The sequence below is a fragment of the Pelobates fuscus genome, chromosome 6 (genome assembly GCF_036172605.1).
Source record: "Pelobates fuscus isolate aPelFus1 chromosome 6, aPelFus1.pri, whole genome shotgun sequence".
Lineage (NCBI taxonomy): Eukaryota > Metazoa > Chordata > Amphibia > Anura > Pelobatidae > Pelobates > Pelobates fuscus.
The window spans coordinates 214882371-214889716 of NC_086322.1; the positions used below are offsets into that span (position 1 = coordinate 214882371).

The 7346-nt window shown below is 49.0% G+C and overlaps 1 pseudogene; it reads left to right on the forward strand.

The window, feature by feature from the left end:
• The first annotated feature begins 6565 nt into the window (after positions 1-6565).
• Positions 6566-7064, forward strand: LOC134565698 (RNA-binding protein 24-like; annotated as a pseudogene).
• The last annotated feature ends 282 nt before the right edge of the window (positions 7065-7346 follow it).

Below are 7346 nucleotides of genomic sequence, written 5' to 3' on the forward strand. Positions count from 1 at the left end.
ACCGGGCACTGTGGTGGTGTACTGTCCAGCCAGAGACGTGGAGGGCAGAGGGCATCCAGCCGGAGGGGGATAACTACACCAGCCCTGGCTTGTTGTGGAAGGCCTTAGCAGAAGACGTCGACTTCGGCAGTCCAGCAGAGTCACGGTACTGGGCTATCTTGCATTACCGGGGTGAGATGGTACAGGGCCCGAGATCTATTGGACTGGGACAAGACCTCCGCCATTTTGCTGCCATGGAACGAGAGCTGGAGATGAACTATGTGAAACTACTGAATTCATGCCAGCCGCAGAGCATGGACGCAGAATGGGAAAACTGGGTGGCGGACCCAGACCTGCTAGCCTACAGCTGGGAAAACGTGGCCGAGGTACCCCCTGCTTCACTACCAGCTGCAGAAGTAGGGGAACTCATAGACTAGTCCTAGAGAGTGCCACAGATGGCAGGTGGAGATGGGACTGAGATTTCTCTACCGGCCCTACAGGGATAATGGGCAGTCGGCCCAGATCCCCAGCGGCAGAGTACATTACAGGGAGGTAGAGACCACTGGTTTCACTCCCCTGCGGCAGAGCGCATTATTGGAAGGGGAGACAGTCGGTCCCCCTCTCTACTAGCAGATAGAGTGTCAGGGAGAGGATTTTGTTACCCCCTCTCCCCAGCGGCAGCATAGCCCACCAAGGGGAGACACTAAGCCCCCCACCAGCACAGATGGGACCGTGGTCTCTGCGCCCAAGCTACTGGGAGTGGAGAGCAGCGTCCTCCCTCCCCAACGGCAGAATGTCCTACAGGGAGCAGAGACAGTTGGTCTCTCTCCCCAACAACTAAGCCCGTCATCAGGAGACCTGGGGTCTGTACCATCTACTCCCCAACCAGCCCCAGAAATGAGGGACCTCATGGACTGGTCCTGGGAAGACCCACAGATGGCAGGTGGAGATGGGACGGCGGTCTCTCTACCGGCCCTACAGGGATGCTGGGCAGTCGGCCCAGATCCCCAGCGGCAGTGTGAAGTGCAGGGAGTGGAGATCATCGTCTCCCCTCCCCAATGGCAGTGTACATTACAGGGAGAGGAGAGCAGCGTCCTCCCTCCCCAGCAGCAGGGGGAGCTACATGGATGCTGGGCAGTCGGCTCAGATCCCCAGCGACAGTGTGAAATGCAGGGAGTGGAGAGCAGTGTCTCCCCTCCCCAGTGGCTGAAAGTGTGTAAGGGAGAGGAGCTTGTTACCCCCTCTCCCCAGCGGCAGCCTAGCCCACTAAGGGGAGATGATAAGCCCCACACCGGTGCAGATGGGATCGTGGTCTCTGTGCCCAAACCACAGGGGGTAGGGACGGTCGGTCCTGTCCCCCTGCAGCAGGGTTGTTTATCCAAAAGGTATACAGCCTGTCTTCCCCTCCAGCAGCAACACCAGGTCCAGAGTGAGGAGCCGCCTACGACATTTCCTCAACTGGGCTCCAACCAGGCTACTCCCATGGTAGTGCTGGCAGCGGGGCAGAGTACTGCTGGTCTCTGCCCACTCAGCAACCCACCAATCTGGAGCGCCAGTAACCCCCAGAGCCGAGGTGGAGTTCCTGGACATGGACAAGCTACCCACTACCCCAGGTGTAGTAACTCTTCATTGTGGGTGGGCTGCACTACTGACTATGTTTTGTGGGTGGGTTGCTGGACTAACCAAGGCACTGACCGACAGGAGGTCAGATACCCGGTTAGTCTGTTTGGAAAAGGGGAGAAATGTAGCAAACTCACCCCTTTAACAGAGTTTGCCATGAGCTTTTGGAGGGGGCTGCTTGCCTGCCTCCTGCCCTGTGATTATGGTCCCTGGGAGATTTGGCCAAGTGCAACATTTGGGCGTACTGTATTTTATTATACTGCCACTGGACCTTTAAGCAGCATATGGAATTCTATTGGACTGTATGTCCCTTTCAGACTATGGCCCTATCATCAGCCCAGGCTAAACTTAAACTCCATGGCAATTTGACTGTGTTTGTGGCATCTGAGCGCTGTTCGGATATATTGAGTGCTCAGATCCAAGCCATCTGGGGATGGGTTGAATGTGGGGGTTCTGTTCAGTATGATAGGAGTTATGTATTTTTGTGTCTTTTGCTAACATGTGCTCAATGGAGTCTGCCTTTATCCCTGGATATAATTGGATTACCTCTCCATTGTCTCCAGGATAGAGGACTCTTGTGAAACTGGTTTGGGCCGAAAAGCCATGCTGGCAGTGGGTTTTATTAATACTTTTGCTAACTTTTGAACCCCTGGTCTGATTCGTGCCATTTTTTAATATGTTTTAATATGTTTTATATTACACACAGTATCCTGTGTGTAATACAGGGATACTGGGTGTAATACAGAGATACTGAGTGTAATACAGGGATACTGAGTGTAATACAGGGATACTGAGTGTAATACAGGGATACTGAGTGTAATACAGGGATACTGAGTGTAATACAGGGATACTGAGTGTAATACAGGGATACTGAGTGTAATACAGGGATACTGTGTGTAATACAGGGATACTGAGTGTAATACAGGGATACTGAGTGTAATACAGGGATACTGAGTGTAATACAGGGATACTGAGTGTAATACAGGGATACTGAGTGTAATACAGGGATACTGAGTGTAATACAGGGATACTGAGTGTAATACAGGGATACTGAGTGTAATACAGGGATACTGAGTGTAATACAGGGATACTGAGTGTAATACAGGGATACTGAGTGTAATACAGGGATACTGTGTGTAATACAGGGATACTGAGTGTAATACAGGGATACTGAGTGTAATTCTGGGGTACAGTGTGTAATACAGGGATACAGTGTGTAATACAGGGATACAGTGTGTAATACAGGGATACAGTGTGTAATACAGGGATACTGAGTGTAATACAGAGATACTGAGTGTAATACAGAGATACTGAGTGTAATACAGAGATACTGAGTGTAATACAGAGATACTGAGTGTAATACAGAGATACTGAGTGTAATACAGAGATACTGAGTGTAATACAGAGATACTGTGTGTAATACAGAGATACTGTGTGTAATACAGAGATACTGTGTGTAATACAGAGATACTGTGTGTAATACAGAGATACTGTGTGTAATACAGAGATACTGTGTGTAATACAGGGATACTGTGTGTAATACAGGGATACTGTGTGTAATACAGGGATACTGTGTGTAATACAGGGATACTGTGTGTAATACAGGGATACTGTGTGTAATACAGGGATACTGTGTGTAATACAGAGATACTGTGTGTAATACAGGGATACTGTGTGTAATACAGGGATACTGTGTGTAATACAGGGATACTGTGTGTAATACAGGGATACTGTGTGTAATACAGGGATACTGTGTGTAATACAGGGATACTGTGTGTAATACAGGGATACTGTGTGTAATACAGGGATACTGTATGTAATATAGAGATACTGAGTGTAATACCGGGATACAGTGTGTAATACAGGGTGTGGCAGAAGTAGCCACAAAAGACTGTAAAAACACTTTTTCCTATGTAAAAGAACGGTATTCGGGACTTTTACCATGAATGATTCGTTATTTTGCTGTATGTGAACAAGGCAATCGGTTCTCGAACAGTAATCACGATTCTGTTCAAGAACCGATTGTACCTCCCTTGCATGGGAGAATGTCATAAAAGGAGCATTGTGGCAAACCTAGCCACCTTAGGTCATATTGCAGAACATTTAAAAGTTGACAGTTGACAGTTAACTCCTGGAGCCGTGAATAAAAATTGTCAGTTGACTCCCAGGCTATGTGTCGTCTGGTCCTTGGGAATGGGAATTATGCTGTGTGTCCTGCCTTTTGTATGCTGAATCCTGATTACCAGCGGAGAGCCCTTGGATTAACCCCTGCCGCTCCGCTACAATTGGTGGTAACCGTGGGATTCGAACCGCACAGCAGAACGTCATTCGGCAGATTTGGCACGAATAAAGAGAAAGGAACAGCAATTTGTGGAAACCCCAATTCACATGAGAACCGGATTTCAAGGGTATGTGAATTTACGCGAACAGATGGTGAATGGGGACGGATTATACACGCTTGAAACGAGCTACATTAAAGGAGCTTTTAGAAGCAAGGGGAATCATTGCCAGTGTTGCGAAACCAACCTCGCCACTGTGAACTGGAGAAGCCTGGTTGCCCGCCTGCTTCCTTTGGGCCCATTAAAAACAGTGTTCGGTCCTAACAGAGTGCATGTCACTCATTCTGGCTCTTTAATTACTGTGGGAGCAGGATTGGCACTTTTTATATGGCACTTCGGATGCAGCCGAAGTTGCCGAAGTGACCGAAGTTGTTGAAGTCGTCAAAGTGACCGCATCGGACAGAGGACCGCGTGGCTGCGGCCATTTTAACGTCGAACAGCGCCGACCCTTACCATCGCCTCCACATCGACACTTCGACTAAAGTCGAAGTACCGGCAACACTTCGAACGGGACTTAGCCGTTTTTATGCAGGAAACTGACCGACCGCACAGCCCAAATCCATGGAACTGTTTTGCGCAAGAAAATGTGCTTGCGGTCGGTCATAAAAGAACTTCCGTCTAACTTTTGAAATACTGGACGGATTTGTATGATTTTTGAGAATGTTTATGTTTAAAGTATGCGGAGTCTGAATATGTTATGTTTATGAAGATTGGATGTATGGTATTAGAGTTATGAAAGTTGGGTAGAAAGTATGTCTTAACTGTATGTGTAATTGAGTTTCCTCTCAGGATAAGGGGAGGGGATATGTGGGATGTAACTGTGATATGATTGGTTGTTTTATCCCTCCCTGTGGGCGATCCTGTATTTGCAACAACTGTAATAAAAACCAGGCTGGGTGTGCCAGCACCTGAGATTCTGCTTAACCCTCAAACCGAAGTGTCGTCTCGTTTTTGGGGGAATTGTATGCTGATTGCCAGGAGTGTAAGCGGATTGTATGCTTTTCCTGTTCAGCTATTCCAGTGTTCATGTATTTCCAGTTCGGGAGTTGGAAGATTCATGCAGTTTACAGTTTGGGAGATTGGTGATTGCAGTAGCTGCTGGTCTATGGGAAAGGGGATTATCGCCTAAACGGTTTTTATCCTCTTGTGAGCGAAACGGTCCATTACAGCCAGTAACAAAGCCAAAGCCATTCTTGTTGCTGAACTTATGGAGGGAGACAGAGAAGCGGCTGCTGCAGCACCTCCAATGGAGAATACACAGACAGAGTTTGAAAAAGAGCTCAAGAGCCGGCTGGCATTTTTCCCAGGGACGCCCCCTACAGAAACAGTGGAACGGATAATGGCCGACGTGCACGAGTATTTAATGGCCAAGCAACAAGCCACCCAGAGATCCAGAGAGGGGTCTCCAACACCGCTCAACATTGTCCAGGGAAAGCCCCAAATCCCCTACCACGCGTTAAAAAATTATGTGGACATTGATGGATACTTGCAAGACTTCGAGAGGTTATGTCATTTGCATGACATCAGCGCAGCCGACCAGGTACCCCTGCTGGCGGGCAAGTTATCAGACCGGGCAGCCGAGGCCTACCGCACCATGCCAGATGAGGACAGCAGGGACTACCAGGAAGTGAAGCAGGCCATCCTGACCAGGTATGCCATCATCCCAGAGGCGTACCGTCAACAGTTTCTGGAACTGCGCAAACAGGACCAAGATTCCCACACGGAGTGGGCACACCGTCTGACCAGGGCTGCCAAGGGATGGATACAAGCAGCTCGAGCCACTACCGTGGAAGACATGATGCAACTGCTGTTATTAGAACAGTTCTTTCAAGGACTAAACCCAGACCTACAGAATTGGTTAAGGGACCAAAAACCACGTACCTTAACCGAAGCAGCACAACTGGCAGCCGAGTACCAAAATGCCAGGAGGGCACAATGGACGCAGTCACGTCCCACCCCCGGGACCACCGCACCGCTTTCAGCTACCGCCACCACACCATCACCTCGTCCAGGAGGGGGAAACTACCAACCGCCACCCAGGTACAACAACCGTTCCTCTATCTGCTGTCTCACATGCAATCAACAGGGCTACATACAGCGAGATTGTCCCAGGAACAGGAGCCGACCAACCTGGAATAACCAGAGCAACTCCTACAATATCCGGGCAGCAGTGCATTGTTATCAGAGCTAGCCCCAGCAACCACCGTACCCAGCTGAATCCACCGAGGAACCCTTGGGTACCCTGCATGAAGACAACCCAGTACAGGCTGCCTCAGACAACCGCAAGGGACATCACCAAGGAGTCCATATGGAGGGCAAGCGTATTCAAGGTCTACGTGATTCCGGGGCCACCATCACCTTGGTTCGTAGCCATTTGGTCCCAAAGATCAAACTTACTGGGGAGTGCGTGGCAGTAGGTGCTATCTATAAGATTCCCACTGCCAGGGTACATTTGGATTGGGGAGTGGGGTCAGGGGACGTGGAGTGGGCCTCATACAGGATTTACCGGCCGACGCTATCCTGGGCAATGACTTGGGGGAGCTTTGTTCCTCGACACCCAGCACAAGAAGCACTACCAGTTGTTACCCGACAGCAGGCCCGCACCACCCAACCACTCTGAGGCTCAGGTCACCATGGCTGACAGAAGTGCTGCTGAGAGGGCTTGCAAAGACCCAAATCCAATCATTGACGGCAGGAAAGCTAATGTGAATCTTGCATATCTGGGAGCAAAGCCACGAATAATGCAGCCAGGTTTTGCCTTTGGAGTACAACAAATTCACCCAGCACTTATCCAAAGGCCTTTTGGAATTCCTGCACATTACGTTTATCCACATGCGTTTGTGCATTCCACATGTCCAGCCAGCAGCTGCCTCTACAAGTCCGTACATTGATTACACCGGAGCCGCATACGCACAGTACTCTGCCGCTGCAGCCGCTGCTGCAGCTGCCTATGATCAATACCCATATGCTGTCTCCCCAGCTGCAACCGGATATGTTACCACTGCAGGTTATGGCTATGCAGTTCAGCAGCCACTTGCCTCTGCAGCACCTGGAACTGCTGCTGCAGCAGCTGTGGCCTTTGGCCAATACCAGCCACAGCAGCTGCAGGCTGACCGCATGCAGTAATGCTTATCAATTTATTTTATTTTTTTCCTTCGTGTTTTCAGCCTTCCAGTTTCAATACACGAGACAATACCGAATTAGGCTAAATGGTGTGAAGGAAAAAAAAAAAAAAAACAAGCTATGCTTTCAAAAAAAAAAAAAAAAAAAACCTTTTATTCCAGCTTCTCTATGTAGTACACATCAGAGTAATATTAGAAGGGTGTTTCAGGCATATATCAAGAAGAAACTAACATGGCGTGTGTTACTGAAACAGTCAGACTTGATATCTATACAGACATTTCTATA